The sequence below is a fragment of the Leuciscus leuciscus genome, assembly GCF_965113295.1.
Source record: "Leuciscus leuciscus genome assembly, chromosome: 12".
In the NCBI taxonomy this organism is placed as follows: Eukaryota; Metazoa; Chordata; class Actinopteri; order Cypriniformes; family Leuciscidae; genus Leuciscus; species Leuciscus leuciscus.
The window spans coordinates 40,096,754-40,114,253 of NC_138736.1; the positions used below are offsets into that span (position 1 = coordinate 40,096,754).

General features: G+C 39.9%; 1 long non-coding RNA gene across 1 annotated transcript in view; it reads right to left on the reverse strand.

Annotated features, from left to right (window-relative positions):
• The window catches only part of LOC309511450, a 31,476-nt gene that overhangs the window by 10,002 nt on the left and 3,974 nt on the right, over positions 1–17,500 (reverse strand). The window contains exon 2 of the long non-coding RNA XR_014210632.1: positions 16,120–16,195. This is a non-coding gene — a long non-coding RNA (uncharacterized lncRNA). The remainder of the gene's footprint in view (positions 1–16,119; positions 16,196–17,500) is intronic.

A 17,500-nucleotide genomic window follows, 5' to 3' on the forward strand; every position in this document is an offset into this window, starting at 1 on the left:
TATGATATGCATACCTCATATCTCCAGCAGTGGAATCAAGTCAATCTCTCTTTTTTGATTATTAAAATGATTATTTAGTTCTAATAAAATGCCTCTTCTATTCTATTCTATTCTATTCTATTCTATTCTATTCTATTCTATTCTATTCTATTCTATTCTAATATTGTATTGCTGTTTGTATAGCATTAGTAGATGTATTTATGCTAAAGCTGGGATCTTTAGACAGTCAAGCTTGTAAAAGTGCAGCAAGATTATAGTGTAAAGAATGAGATCAGTTCTAGTCAAATACAGAGCCAGTGAAATACAGACACAAAGTGTGATGTTTAGTGTAATACTAATGGATGATGGGCGTCATGACAATAAACTAGAATCTAATCTAAGATCTAAAAGACAATGTGGGATCTTTATACTTAATTTGACTGAGTAAAAACAACATATAGGTCTAATATGAGCTCCAGTAGTAATACTTTACTATATAATACAAATACTCCAATACTTTACCAGTCAAGTCAAACCAGATACTTATTATTCAAACTAGAAGATTAGTTAAAACTACAAGCTTCAGTACTAGTTAGCTCTGAAGACAATCTAAGATGTTTTATGCGTATTGCTATTGTACAAATGTAAAAAGATTATTTCTTATACTAGCTCTAATATCCACACACACAAAAACTCTTTATCTTTAGAAGCTAAATTGTTGAACAGTGTGTTTGTTAGCGTGTTTCCGGCTCTTATTTAGTTTAGTTGTGTTTTCTGAATTGAGTGTTGTGACCACTTACCAAGTTGAATTACTCAAAATAATTGTCTTTAAAATGACAGCGTTTCGCAGACATCCATATGCATGTCTTACACACACACACACACATAGTGAAATCTATTTTCTAAGTTGATCTCTCGAGATGCTGCAAAGCGCAGAGAAGGTGTCATGCCAGATCCCCTACCGAACAATACTTCCATTGTTCACTTCGGTAAAGCAAGCTGTCACTGAGGCACGCTTCCCTCTTGTCTCTTTTTGTCGCCCACCATTCGTTTGTTGGTGAGGCGATGTGGGCCCGATGTGGCCCCAGTGGGGGGCCAAAAACGTTGCGCGTGGCAGGGCCCTAAATTTAGACATTTCTGCAAGTGCAAAGTCAGTGATGGGCTTTTTTCTTTCTTTTTTTTTTTTTTACACACACCACGATAACGGCCCTCACCGATTCACACGCAATTAACAATGACCACTGACCGGTAACGTCAGCGTTGTAGGACGTTCCTCGGAGCCGCTAAGTGAGATTATATTAAGCGCTTATTATAATTCTCCCTCTTTTCTCTGTTCGTTTAACAATAGGCCTGTTTCACACATAGAAGAGAGGGCTGGAAAGTGTTAATGAGCCCGTGGATCTCAGGACGAGATACTCCGCGCTAACACACACACACACACACACACGAATGTTAATCCCTATCATTACGCAGAAACCTTTCGTCTAAACCGAGAGACCTCAGAGAGAGTGGCACTGGCCACAAACACACTTAACCCGGGTTTTCAGTGTTCGGAAAAACAAGCGGTATGTGTGAAGTAAACAGAGGAATCACGTTAAAAACAAGCGCATCCGTCGACTGGGAAGCGCCTGTGATCGTAAAATACTCAAATAAGACATGCGGTCTCTCGCACTTCAGCTTTAAGGCATGATTTAAAGAGTTAGTTCACCCAAAAAAAAGGAACATTTCTATCATTAATTACTCACCCTCATGTCGTTTCAAACCCGGAAGACCTTCGTTTATCTTCAGAACACAAATTATGATATTTTTGATGATGTCCGAGAGGTTTCTGAACCATGGGCAGCAACTTCACTGCAACTTTCAAGGCCCAGAAAGGTAGTAAAGACATTGTTAAAATAGTCTATGCGATTTCAGTGGTTCGACCTTAATGTTATGAAGCGACGAGAATACTTTTTGTGTGCATTGTCTTATTTTTTTTAAAATAACTTTATTCAACAATTTCCTCTCTTCCATGTCAGTCTCTGGTGCTGTTGATGTAGTGTAAACAGTGCAACACTTCCTGGTTCTACGTCAGAATGCCGGCTCACTATTGGCTGACGCTGGTCACATGACCAATAGTACCAATAGATACTGTAGTAGACCAATAGTGAGCCGGCGTTCTAACGTAGAACCAGGAAGTGCTGCATTGTGTTTACAACGTCAACAGTGTAGAACATGGGTCACCAAACTAAGGCCTGCGGGCCGACTCAGGCCCGCCACCCCCCTTTGACTGGCCCCCCAGCCCATCTGCCCCCCACTACTTGAAACGGCCCTATGAGGCAATCCCCAAAAGTCGTCATGGCCTATTTTTTTTTTTAATCGCTTTTTGGAAAATAACAACATGTCTGCATCTGGTATTTTGTTGATTTTTTCAGTTAAATTTTTTCGAATTTTCCGAATTTTCGTCACCTGACATGCTCGAGATCAAGCAGTGACAGACAATGCACGCGCAGAGAACTGTCAGATAACTGTCAGTGTTCAGGACAGCAAAATGGTAATCTCTACTACACAATGAGGCCTGCTGGTGGTCATTTTGGTCTGGGTCATACAATTCTATGTTATATAGCTGACCCGGCCCGGGCCCCCCCATCACAGTCAGGAACGATAATGTGGCCCCCAGAGAAAAAAGTTTGGTGACCCCTGGTGTAGAAGATCTGACACAGAAGAGAAGAAATCGTTGAATAAAGTTGTTATTTTGGGGGTTTATTTGCACTTCATAACATTAAGGTCGAACCACTGGAGTCACATGGACTATTTTAAAGATGTCTTTACTACCTTTCTGGGCCTTGAAAGTTGCAGTGATGTTGCTGCCTATGGAGGGGTCAGAAACCTTTCGGATTTCATAAAAAAATATCTTAACGAAGGTCTTACGGGTTTGGAACGACTAATTAATGACAACATTTTCATTTTTGGGTGAACTAACCCTTTAAGTCGTGCAATGGTTTACTGCTAATGGATGAATTCTGACACCTCCAGTCATAAAAGTCCCTCCCCCATCATAAGGCATTACCGTACCTCACACGCAACCCTCCAAAAACAGCTTTAAAGTCTCTGCCGCGGTTGAGTTAATTAAGCTAACGCTAAGCCAGACCCATGATTCCTGTCAGAATCCACGAAACACGAACCTCCTCACTGGCCGAGTCTTAAACCGAACACCATGAGACCCATCAGACTCCATTAGGCTCTAGCACGCTAGCATTTTCCCGCTAGCCCCCGGGCCTGCGCAAGGGAGGGGCTTGTGGGATGATTGACAGCTGACAGTAGGGAAAGTGAGTTGCAGTAAGAGGCTCACGCTTGAGAAGAGGTTAACGGCAGATGGGAGGTGACATCGAGACACACACGCCGAGATCTGCGTTCCTCTCTTCATTACACACTCCAGTGATACTGTCACTCATGCTAGCAATCACAAGAAGCAAGGACTGCTGAGAAGAGGTACGGGATGCCGAAACGCGTGCTGGTGTGTGGAGCGATCACTTCAGAAATTAATATGCAAGCATACTATAGAGCTCATGAGAAAAACAAACATCACAGAATTTATAGGTTTTACGATGATTAATGCTTCATTTGAGTTACTGTTGCCTTTCTATCAGCTGAACCAGTCTGGTCGTTCTCCTCTGACCTCTGGCATCAACAAGAGATTTTCATTCATTGGATATTTCCTCTTGTTCGGATCATTCTCTGTAAACCCTAGAGATGGTTGTATGTGAAAATCCCAGTCGATCAGCAGTTTCTGAAACACTCAGCCCGTCTGACACCAGCAATCATGCCGCGTTCAAAGTCACATAAATCACCTTTATTCCTCATTCTAATGCTCAGGATGAACTTCAGCTGATCGTCTCTACATGTTTAAGTGCATTGAGTTGCTGCCATGTGATTGGCTGATTCGATATTTGCGTTAACAGGCAGTTGAACAGGTGTACCGAATAAAGTGGCCAGAGAGTGTCTGTACACACACACACACACACACACATACATACATACATACATAAGCCCTATTCGGACAGGACTAGTGTAACACGGAGAGGTGAGGTATAGTAATAATTACCAGAGCTTCTCTGTGATTTTAGTCCCGTCTGAATGTGCATCTAAGTGATCATCACGGACGATCTCAGTAAACATTACGGCGACTTCTACCTTCAGTAAAAAGGTCTGAAAAAATGACCTCAGGTGAAACTAATCCCGTGGGAATAGACCCTCTGTAAATATGTACGTAAATATTTTGTCATTTCGTGTTTAAAAGTAGTCTTCGCTGAGTCGCTGGAACGAGTCTGTGGCAAAACTCAAGTGTTTCACACACACCATCAGATCAGAGAGAAGATCAAGAGCACTTGTTAGAGGCACGAAACATCTTTTAGCGGTAGCTAAGTGCCTATTACCAACACAATCCAATCTGAAGTTAATTAATACATCATTCGACCGGACATAACTGTTATATATATATATATATACATATAGGTTACATGTGTGTGAGCACATGATATCAGGAAGCAGTGTAACACACACATGATGACAGGAGAGACGGCGGTGTGTAAATCGAGTTACTCTCCCACTTCTGCTAGTTTTACTGAGATCTCTTATCCCATGCGAACTGGCCATTAATATTACAGACGTCCTGTGGTAAAATGACATTACTCCATCTACACTCGTAAAGTTAATCCCGTCCGAATAGGGCTATTCATGGATTTCATCCGGTCCCTTTCCACAGGTGTATTAATCAAGCACAATGCAGTCTGCATTCATAATCTAGGTGCTTGATTTTATACACCTGTGGAAAGGGACCGGATGAAACCCATGAATAGACACACACTCACTCACTCACTCATTCACTCTCTCTCAGACACATACACAAACACATACGGTCATGTGAAAAAGAAAGGACACCCTTTTGAATTCGATGGTTTTGTGTAACAGGACATAATAAAAAAAAATCATCTGGTCTTTTGCAGGTCTTAAAATGAGGCAAATGTCATTACCGTGTCATTATTAATTGAACAAAAACAGGCCGTGAGAAACGAAGTCTTACAGCTTCCACAGGAATGAAGAGGTCAGTATCAGTCAAACGCTGATAATCACATGATTAACTGATCATCATCAGGTGAGATCAGCTCTATAAACACAGAAGATTTGTCAGTTTGCAGGTCTGGAGCGTCAGGTGTGTGCGTGTGCGTGTGTGTGTGTGTGTGTGTGTGTGTGTGTGTGTGTGTGTGTGTGTGTGTGTGTGTGTGTGTGTGTGTGTGTTAAAACACAAAGCCAAAAAGGAAAGACATCAGCAGTGGCCATCTCCACACTATCTGAAGTCCATCATTCAACAGTGAGGAAGATTATTCACAAGTGGAGAACATTCGAGACAGTCGCCAATGTTCTCAGAGAAATCAGAAAACCCCCGAGAGCTCCACCTCAGACTCGACAGGCCTCAAGTCTACATGATGAATGATAGAGTTCATGGCAGCACAATCAGAAAAAGACGGGAGAAGTGTGGCGTGTTTGGAAGGATTTCCCAGAGAAAAGCTGCTTATTCTCCAAAGCTTCTTCTACGTTCTACGCAAAACTCACTCAGAGAAACACACAGAAGAACATGACGAGTGGAATAAAGTCGTTATTTTTGTTTGTTTTGCGCACAAATAGTATTCTCGTCGCTTGATAAACTGAAGGTTGAGCCACTGTAGTCACTTGGACTATTTTAACGATGTCTTTACTAACTTTAACTTTTCTGGGATGGCAGATATCGATTACAGAGAAGCCTATGATGGCGTGAGACAGCTCTCAGATTTCATCAAAAATATCTTAATTTGTGTTCCGAAGATGAAGGAACAACATGAGGGAGAGTAATTACTGACAGAACTTTCATTTTTGGGTGAACTAACCCTTTAAGATAGAAAGTTTCTATCTTTTATCTATCGGCTAAGAAACCGACGCTCACAAACATGACTGAGCTGAAGCAACGCTGTAAAGAAGAGCGAGAGAAGCTCCTCCAGAACGACACGAGAGACTGATAAAGTCATACAGAAAAACATTCCTTCAACGTTTCGCTGCTAAAAGTGGATCTACAAGACACTGAATGACAGCGTGGACTTCGTGGCTTTTCCATTTGGCTTTATTTTTGTGAAATAAATAATGACACGGTGTAAAATGTCATGTGTTGATGTATTTACCTCATTTCAAGACCTTTTTATTATGATCTGATACACAAACCAAAGAATACTAAAGGGTGTCCTTCCTTACTCACATAGCTGTTTGTATAAGCACCATTTTTCCTCTCTTAGTTTCCTTCTCTACTCTTATGGTAATGAAAGCACTTTCTTATATGGCACAACTACAATAAAATCTACTAATATATTTATCTCGCTATTTTTAACCAGTGATTTCCAGATAAACGCAGCGCTCAGCTTCCGGTCCTGTTGACATCTGTCCGTAATGATCTTTTACTCTAGTGTTCAGATACATATTTATAGATGAAATGACTGACAGATAGAGAGAGAGAGAGAGAGAGAGAGAGAGAGAGAGAGAGAGTAAGCTGTGGTTTAACACCTCGACGAGGCTCGCATCCTAATGACAGCTCATCTGAGAGAGGAAGAGGAGGAGGAGGAGGAGGAGGAGGAGGAGGAGGAGTGCATGCTGGGGGATTCCTCTCGCTGCTGATGGTGTCTGATGGAGGGTTTGTGGTCACCTCTCGACTGCTGTTCTCACACACACACTTCAACTCGTTCAGTTAGAGCTGTGTGTTATATAGTTAAGGGGGTCGCACACCGGACGAGAAGCGCAGCGCCACGTCTTTAAAATTCGAACACATTATTCTCTATGAGTGTACACACACCGGCGGCGCCATTCGGCGTCTGTCCGCAGCGCCCAGCTACGGCTCAGGACCGTGTTCAACATCCTGCCGCGCCACAGAGCGCCATTTACATAGTTTTATATTAAATGTACATTTATTTGTCTCAAATCGTCGTTAATGTATATACTGACTTCACCCTGTGCTGCAATATACATTTAGTTTTACAGAAATTTACAGAAATCAGCTGCGTGGATGAAAACTGCTGATGTTATCGGATTTTCAGGTGATATTCTCAATTCATTCGGTTAACGGACGCTCTGAGGTAAAGTGTTCACTGTTCAGACTACAGACTTAGCAACGATTGTATTTAATTGTACAGTAAAATCATAACATAGTACAGACTTTATCTTAATTACACAATGTCCTTAAACATAACAATATTGCTGGCCATAAACTGAGAAAGTGCGCGTCCAGTGTGCGATACCTCGAGTTGTCCTAGACGCGACGTGGCGTGGCGCTGCGCTTCTCGTCCGGTGTGCGACACCCTTTACTCTACTGAAGATCAAGAGAACTGCTCTCAGTCCATCTGTCCAGTGCTACTGTGACAACATCACCCTCCTCTGTGATGTCACGGGGTCAGTCAGAGTAGAGTAGAGTACAGTGTAGAGTACAGTGTAGAGTAGAGTAGAGTACAGTGTAGAGTAGAGTAGAGTAGAGTACAGTGTAGCGTAGAGTAGAGTAGAGTACAGTGTAGAGTAGAGTACAGTGTAGAGTAGAGTAGAGTACAGTGTAGCGTAGAGTAGAGTACAGTGTAGAGTAGAGTAGAGTACAGTGTAGAGTAGAGTAGAGTACAGTGTAGAGTAGAGTAGAGTACAGTGTAGAGTAGAGTAGAGTACAGTGTAGCGTAGAGTAGAGTAGAGTACAGTGTAGAGTAGAGTACAGTGTAGAGTAGAGTAGAGTAGAGTAGAGTACAGTGTAGAGTAGAGTACAGTGTAGAGTAGAGTAGAGTAGAGTAGAGTACAGTGTAGAGTAGAGTACAGTGTAGAGTAGAGTAGAGTACAGTGTAGAGTAGAGTAGAGTACAGTGTAGAGTAGAGTAGAGTACAGTGTAGAGTAGAGTAGAGTAGAGTAGAGTGTAGAGTAGAGTACAGTGTAGAGTAGAGTAGAGTAGAGTACAGTGTAGAGTAGAGTACAGTGTAGAGTAGAGTAGAGTAGAGTAGAGTACAGTGTAGAGTAGAGTAGAGTACAGTGTAGAGTAGAGTAGAGTAGAGTACAGTGTAGCGTAGAGTAGAGTACAGTGTAGAGTAGAGTACAGTGTAGAGTAGAGTAGAGTACAGTGTAGCGTAGAGTAGAGTACAGTGTAGAGTAGAGTAGAGTACAGTGTAGAGTAGAGTAGAGTAGAGTACAGTGTAGCGTAGAGTAGAGTAGAGTACAGTGTAGAGTAGAGTACAGTGTAGAGTAGAGTAGAGTACAGTGTAGAGTAGAGTAGAGTACAGTGTAGATTAGAGTAGAGTACAGTGTAGAGTGGAGTAGAGTACAGTGTAGAGTAGAGTAGAGTAGAGTAGAGTACAGTGTAGAGTAGAGTAGAGTGTAGAGTAGAGTAGAGTACAGTGTAGAGTACAGTGTAGAGTAGAGTACAGTGTAGAGTAGAGTAGAGTACAGTGTAGAGTAGAGTAGAGTACAGTGTAAAGTAGAGTAGAGTACAGTGTAGAGTAGAGTAGTGTAGAGTAGAGTAGAGTACAGGTAGAGTAGAGTACAGTGTAGTGTAGTGTAGAGTAGAGTAGAGTAGTGTAGAGTAGAGTAGAGTACAGTGTAGAGTAGAGTAGAGTACAGTGTAGAGTAGAGTAGAGTAGAGTAGTGTAGAGTACAGGTAGAGTAGAGTACAGGTAGAGTAGAGTACAGTGTATAGTAGAGTAGAGTAGAGTACAAGTAGAGTAGAGTACAGTGTAGAGTAGAGTAGAGTAGAGTAGAGTACAGTACAGTGTAGAATAGAGTAGAGTAGAGTAGTGTAGAGTAGAGTACAGTGTAGAGTAGAGTAGTGTAGAGTACAGTGTAGAGTAGAGTACAGTGTAGAGTACAGTGTAGAGTAGAGTAGTGTAGAGTAGAGTAGAGTAGAGTAAAGTAGAGTAGAGTACAGGTAGAGTAGAGTACAGTGTAGAGTAGTGTAGAGTAGAGTAGAGTAGAGTTCAGGTAGAGTAGAGTACAGTGTAGAGTAGAGTAGAGTAGTGTAGAGTAGAGTACAGTGTAGAATAGAGTAGAGTAGAGTAGAGTAGAGTAGAGTAGTGTAGAGTAGAGTACAGTGTAGTGTAGAGTAGAGTAGAATACAGTGTAGAGTAGAGTACAGTGTAGAGTACAGTGTAGAGTAGAGTACAGTACAGTGTAGAGTAGAGTACAGGTAGAGTAGAGTAGAGTACAGTGTAGAGTAGAGTAGAGAACAGTGTAGAGTAGAGTAGAGTACAGTGTAAAGTAGAGTACAGTGTAGAGTACAGTGTAGAGTACAGTGTAGAGTACAATGTAGAGTAGAGTACAGTACAGTGTAGAGTAGACTAGAGTAAAGTAGAGTACAGTGTAGAGTAGAGTACAGTACAGTGTAGAGTAGACTAGAGTAGACTAGAGTAAAGTAGAGTACAGTGTAAAGTAAAGTAGAGTACAATGTATAGTAGAGTACAGTACAGTGTAGAGTAGACTAGAGTAAAGTAGAGTACAGTGTAAAGTAGAGTAGAGTACAGTGTAGAGTAGAGTACAGTGTAGAGTAGAGTAGAATACAGTGTAGAGTAGAGTACAGTGTAGAGTACAGTGTAGAGTAGAGTAGAGTAGAGTACAGTGTAGAGTAGAGTGTAGACTAGAGTAGAGTACAGTGTAGAGTACAGTGTAGAGTAGAGTACAGTGTAGAGTAGAGTAGAGTACAGTGTAGAGTAGAGTAGAGTACAGTGTAAAGTAGAGTAGAGTACAGTGTAGAGTAGAGTAGTGTAGAGTAGAGTAGAGTACAGGTAGAGTAGAGTACAGTGTAGTGTAGTGTAGTGTAGAGTAGAGTAGTGTAGAGTAGAGTAGAGTACAGTGTAGAGTAGAGTAGAGTACAGTGTAAAGTAGAGTACAGGTAGAGTAGAGTACAGTGTAGAGTAGAGTAGAGTAGAGTAGAGTAGTGTAGAGTACAGGTAGAGTAGAGTACAGGTAGAGTAGAGTACAGTGTATAGTAGAGTAGAGTTGAGTACAAGTAGAGTAGAGTACAGTGTAGAGTAGAGTAGAGTAGAGTAGAGTACAGTACAGTGTAGAATAGAGTAGAGTAGAGTAGTGTAGAGTAGAGTACAGTGTAGAGTAGAGTAGTGTAGAGTACAGTGTAGAGTAGAGTACAGTGTAGAGTACAGTGTAGAGTAGAGTAGTGTAGAGTAGAGTAGAGTAGAGTAAAGTAGAGTAGAGTACAGGTAGAGTAGAGTACAGTGTAGAGTAGTGTAGAGTAGAGTAGAGTAGAGTACAGGTAGAGTAGAGTACAGTGTAGAGTAGAGTAGAGTAGTGTAGAGTAGAGTACAGTGTAGAATAGAGTAGAGTAGAGTAGTGTAGAGTAGAGTACAGTGTAGTGTAGAGTAGAGTAGAATACAGTGTAGAGTAGAGTACAGTGTAGAGTACAGTGTAGAGTAGAGTACAGTGTAGAGTAGAGTACAGGTAGAGTAGAGTAGAGTACAGTGTAGAGTAGAGTAGAGAACAGTGTAGAGTAGAGTAGAGTACAGTGTAAAGTAGAGTACAGTGTAGAGTACAGTGTAGAGTACAATGTAGAGTAGAGAACAGTACAGTGTAGAGTAGACTAGAGTAAAGTAGAGTACAGTGTAGAGTAGAGTACAGTACAGTGTAGAGTAGACTAGAGTAGACTAGAGTAAAGTAGAGTACAGTGTAAAGTAAAGTAGAGTACAATGTAGAGTAGAGTACAGTACAGTGTAGAGTAGACTTGTAGAGTAGAGTACAGTACAGTGTAGAGTAGACTAGAGTAAAGTAGAGTACAGTGTAAAGTAGAGTAGAGTACAGTGTAGAGTAGAGTACAGTGTAGAGTACAGTGTAGAGTAGAGTAGAGTACAGTGTAAAGTCCAAAGTCCAAGAAAATAGTCCAACGCCGTGGTACAACGAGCACACTCAGGCCCTTAAGAGAGCAGCCAGAAAAATGGAGCGCAACTGGAAGAAAACAAAATTAGAGGTATTTCGGATTTCATGGAAGGAGAGCTCGATTACTTACAGAGAGGCTTTAAAAACTGCTAGATCTGCTTATTTTTCAACCCTATTAGAAGAAAATAAACATAATCCTAGGTATTTATTTGAAACAGTGGCTAAACTAACTAAAAAGAAAGCTTCAAGCCCAGACGTTTCCAAGCAGCACAGCAGTAATGACTTTATGAACTTCTTCACTTATAAGATTGATAATATCAGGGACAAAATTATAACTATGCAACCATCTACTACAGTATCGCATCAGGCAGTGCATTATAGTCTCCCTGAGGTAAAATTTGATTCAATTATTGCTATAGGGGAGGAAGAATTTTGCAAACTCGTTAATTAATCTAAATCGACAACATGTATGTTAGACCCTATTCCGACTAAGCTACTGAAAGAGATGCTCCCAGAGGTCATAGATCCTCTTCTTAATATCATTAATTCATCTTTGTCTCTAGGATACGTACCAAAAACCTTTAAGCTGGCTATGATTAAACCGCTTGTTAAAAAAACGCAACTTGATCCTACAGAATTAGTCAATTACAGGCCGATCTCGAATCTACCTTTTCTGTCAAAGATATTAGAAAAAACATTATCCTCACAACTGTGTTCCTTTCTTGAAAGAAATTATATCTGCGAGGATTTCCAGTCAGGATTTAGACCGTACCATAGTACCGAGACGGCTCTCGTTAGAGTCACAAATGATTTGCTCTTATCATCCGATCGTGGTTGTGTCTCTCTATTAGTGTTACTCGATCTTAGTGCTGCATTTGACACTATTGACCACAACATTCTTTTAAATAGACTCGAACATTATGTTGGCATTAGTGGAATTGCACTAGCATGGTTTAAATCATACTTATCTGACCGTTATCAGTTTGTAGCAGTAAATGAAGAGATGTCTTATCGATCACAAGTTCAGTATGGCGTACCACAAGGCTCAGTACTAGGACCACTGCTGTTCACACTGTACATGCTACCATTAGGAGATATCATTAGGAAACATGGAATTAGCTTTCACTGTTATGCTGATGATACTCAGCTCTATATTTCTTCACGCCCAGACAAAACTTACCAATTCACAAAATTAACGGAATGCATAGCTGATATAAAAAATTGGATGACTAGTAATTTCCTACTACTTAACTCTGAAAAAACAGAGGTTATAATTATTGGACAAAAAACGTCCTCACGTAATAACCTAGAATACTGTCTAACACTTGATGGCTGCTCTGTTAAGTCTTCGTCGTCGGTTAGGAACCTGGGTGTGCTCTTTGATACCAATCTTTCATTTGAAAGTCACGTGTCTAGTATCTGTAAAACTGCATTTTTCCATCTTAAAAATATATCTAAATTACGCCATATGCTCTCATTGACAAATGCGGAACAATTAGTTCATGTTCATGACCTCAAGGCTAGATTATTGTAATGCTCTACTGGGTGGTTGCCCTACACGCTTAATAAACAAACTACAGCTGGTCCAAAACGCAGCAGCTCGAGTTCTTACCAGAACCAGGAAGTATGACCATATTAGCCCGGTTCTGTCAACACTGCATTGGCTGCCTATTAAACATCGCATACATTTTAAAATATTGCTGATTACTTACAAAGCACTAAATGGTTTAGCTCCGCAGTACTTGAGCAAGGTCTTAATGCATTATAGTCCTTCACGTCTATTGCAATCTCAAAATTCCGGCCAGTTGATAATACCTAGAATATCAAAATCGACTGCTGGCGGTAGATCCTTCTCCTATTTAGCACCCAAACTTTGGAACAGTCTTCCTACCATTGTCCGGGAAGCAGACACACTCTGTCAGTTCAAAGCTAGATTAAAAACACATCTCTTTGACCTAGCATTCACTTAATACATTATAGACTTCTATAATTCAATGTTAGGCTGCATAGATTAGGTCAGCCGGAACCGGGAACACTTCCCATAAATCCTGATGTACTCGTTACATCATAAGAAGAATGGCATCTACGCTAATTTTAGTGTCTTTGTTTATCCCCAGGTTTTCCCGCAGCCTGCCGCATCCAGGCCGTATCCAGATCTGATGAAGGACCTTCACCTGGACCCGATGACAACGCAGTGCTGAAGTGCCAACTAGTCTCTCCCTATGGAAGATCCCTTTACCACTCTATAGATAAAGCGTTGTCGGGAAAATTCATTTTGCGTACCTACCCCGAAGTGACAAAATAAAATAAAATTCTGTATCAAAATTTATGAGGAAAGACCAGTACTTTGTTTAGGCTTGGTCTGTAGGGAATTACAAACCTGCGCAAATATATTCAAACGCACATAACTATAGAACCAATTCTTAATGCGCATGTGAACGCCATCAGCGTTTCTCACAGGTTCGCGTTTAAAGTCTGTGTAGAGAGAATTGTGCAGAGTAGAGTAGAGTAGAGTACAGTGTAGAGTACAGGTAGAGTAGAGTAGAGTACAGTGTAGAGTACAGAGTAGAGTAGAATAGAGTAGAATAGAGTAGAGGACAGTGTAGAGGAGAGTAGAGTAGAGTAGAGTAGAATAGAATAGCATAGAATAGAATAGAATAGAATAGAATAGAATAGAATAGAATAGAATAGAATAGAATAGAATAGAATAGAATAGAATAGAATAGAATAAAGTAGAGTACAATAGAAAAGACTAGAGTTTAATAGAATAAAGTAGAATAGAATAGAGTAGATTATAATACAATAAAGTAGAATAGAGTAGCGTAAAAAATAGAGTAGAATAGAGTAGAGTAGCATAGAGTAGAGTAGAGAAGAGTAGAATAGAAGAGTAGCGAAGAGTAGAGTAGCATAAAGTAGAATAGAGTAGAGTAGCGAAGAGTAGAGTAGAATAGAGTAGAATAAAGTAGAATAGAGTAGAGTAGCGAAGAGTAGAGTAGAATAGAGTAGAATAAAGTAGAATAGAGTAGAGTAGAATAAAGTAGAATAGAATAAAGTAGAATAGAGCAGAGTAGCAAAGAGTAGAGTAGAATAAAGTAGAATAAAGTAGAATAGAGTAGAGTAGCATAGAGTAGAGTAGAATAAAGTAGAATAGAGTAGAGTAGCAAAGAGTAGAGTAGAATAGAGTAGAGTAGCATAGAGTAGAGTAGAATAAAGTAGAATAGAGTAGAGTAGCGAAGAGTAGAATAGAATAGAATAGAATAGAATGGAATATCACCACATGGATTTCCTCAAAATCTTTCCCTGTAAATTCAAGCAAGTAATTTTTTTTCCATGACTTTCAAAAAACGTTTATATGTTAACTAAAATTGAAGGAAACATCACTCTAGAGCTAGATAAAATGTCTAATATTCACACAGTATACATTCACTGTGATTTTGCTGGTGATGTAAAATTAAGATGATTAATGAATATTTTCAGGATATTGAAAGGCACTTTTGATCAGTTTGATGATTAGTTTCTGTCTCCTGTGTCGTAGGTATGAAGGTGTTCAGACATATTTTTATAGATCCTTTCTTTTAAAGTTCAGGAGAAACATTGCAGTTAGAGTTGAGGAGCGTGATTCATTTCACTGACCAGCTCAAATTGTTCATTCAAACTAATCTATTTAAAATGACAATGACTACACGTGTTTATATGTTCTATATAATATTTAAATATTTGTGCATGCGTGTGTGTGTGTGTTTGCGCGTGTGTGAGCTTGAGTGTGAGTGTGTGCGTGTGCGTGTGAGTGTGTGTGCGTGCGAGTGAGTGAGTGTGTGTGTGTGTGTGTGTGTGTGTGTGTGTGTGTGTGTGTGTGTGTGTGTGAGTGTGTGTGTGAGTGTGCGTGAGCTGGAGTGTGTGTGTGTGTGTGTGTGTGTGTGTGTGTGTGTGTGTGTGTGTGTGTGTGTGTGTGTGTGTGTGTGTGTGTGTGTGAGAGAGAGTGTGTGTTTGTGTGTGTGTGTGTGTGTGTGTGCGTGTGCGTGCGTATGTGTGTGTGTGTGTGTGTGTGTGTGTGTGTGTGTGTGTGTGTGTGTGTGTGTGTGTGTGCATGTATATGTGTGTGTGGTGAAACAGCAGACAGATCAGGAGGTGATAATGAGCTCTACTCATACAGTGAGTGTGTGTGTGTGTGTGTGTGTGTGTGTGTGTGTGTGTGTGTGTGTGTGTGTGTGTGTGTGTGTGTGTGTGTGTGTGTGTGTGTGTGTGTGTGTGTGTGTGTGTGTGTGTGTGTGATTGAGTGCTGTCACTCATTCTGTCCGTCACCAGCTCTGATCGGCCAAATGGTAAAGATCAAGCGCCTGGCGTGAGCAGACGGGCTCCCAGACGCGCTGATGTCACATCCTGTGGCCCCCGGCCCTGTCATATGACTCAATGCCCCCTACTGAGGGCCCGAGAGGTCCCACACACACACACACACACACACACACACACACACACACACACTCTGTATTCGCACAAACTCATAGTGGTACAAATGTGCGCAAATACATTCCATAATGACACACCGATGCCCAAAGACTGAAGACACAAACACTAATGCAATCCAGACACTTTACCACGGTAAAATCTCTGTTTACACACGCATGAACTGCACAGACACACGCATGAACTGCACATACACACACATGAACTGCACAGACACACACATGAACTGCACAGACACACACATGAACTGCACATACACACGCATGAACTGCACAAACACACGCATGAACTGCACAAACACACAAGAAACTCTTATTTAGCAAATCGGATCAATGTCGTATAACTAGAATGAAGCTGTAGACGATTATCAGGCCCAATTAATGCAGCCAATGGACAACACGGCAAAAAATCATTTTCTTATTCAGTATTTTGTCTTGTTTTTCAGGACAGAATCTGAACGTTCTTAAATCAAGATGCAAGCAAAGGGACATACGATATGAAGTCTTGTCTTCTGGAACATGTTTGTGCTAATGTTTGTTAATTCAAAGAGGGAAAACATTTATTTTTCTGATCCCTATTGATTGATATTTTCTAGTTTTAATAATAATCTCAATTCATTAAAACAAGTGTTAATATCTGCAGTCACTTTGCTTCTTGTATCTTGATTTAAGAATGTTTAAAAGTTTGTGCTGGAAAACAAAAATACAAAGAAAGAAAATCATTTTTATTGCAGTAAACCGACATAAATCTCAAATCTGTGAAATCCGTCTTTACCTTCTGCATGTATTCCTGTGTTCAGATCCACATCAGATCTGTCCTGCGTCGTCCGTCCGCTGATCTGAGGACTCGCCTGGAAACAGAAAACACATTATGTATGAATGAAACCAAATATAAATCAAAACATAAAACATACAAATAAATGAATCAAAAGGTAAAACATTAAATAAATCAACAAAAATGTATCAAAAGATAAAACATAAAAAAATTAACAAATATTTTTTTTAATCAATCAAAACATAAAACATAGATTAACAAACAAACAAATAAATAGATAAAATTAGAAATCAATCAAAAATAAAGCATAAACTAAATAAATAAACATACAAATAAGAAATAAAAATAAATAAACAAAATAAAAATAAACAAGATTTAAAAAGATAAGACATAAAATAACAAAAAAACAATTAACTAAATAAACAAATAAATAACTAAAATTAAATTAAAATCAATTAAAATCTATTTATAATGTAAAACATAATAAACAAAAATCAATCAAAAGATAAAAGATAAATAAATAAAAATTTAAATCAATCAAAAGATAAAAAATAAATAAATAAAAATATATACATAAAAAATCATTCATAAATAAATAAATAAATAATCAAGCTAAAAATAAAACATAAAATGTATTGATTCAAGAAAAAACACACACTTAATAATGTTTTGTATTGCTATAAACATATGCTATTATTGGTTGAACAGCTTCCTTTTCTCTATTAGATCCAGAGCTAATCTGAAGTCTCACTCTCTCATAATTCATAATCATTTACACTCAAATCTATATTTCATATCCATTTACTAACATATTATCCTGTTCCTGTACCTGGCAACACCAAAATCAAGGGTTTGCTCACACACACACACACACACACACACACAGAGAGATAAAATGCACTGTAAGTTGCATCAGCCAAATCCATAAATGTAAATGTAACATAAATGTACTTGGTAAAACGGGTTATTGCAAACCCAAGACTTTAACGCTGCACTTCCTCTGTGAGAGTTTTGGTAGGTAACGTCTGATGCACACGAGTCTGTAATACTTTTCTCAAGTACGTATGAGGAATCGGAGCTCATTATGGACTCTGGAGATGTGTCTATTCATTAGCTTCAAGAGGGTGTCATGCACATGAATTATGCTAACAGGATCTAATTAGCAGATGCAAATGAGGTTAGTCAAAATCGCAGAGAAAAGACAGAAGAAAAGCTCCATGGGAGAGCTGGAGCGCCACAGCCCACGACCGCCCCCACGCTGGGCACCAAATGTGATGGTTCGCCCCTGCTGACACCCTTACAGGAGACCGGACCGAACCATCAACACACAGAGAAGGGTTCGACCCCACGGACGGAGGGAGGACTGGATAAATGGATGATG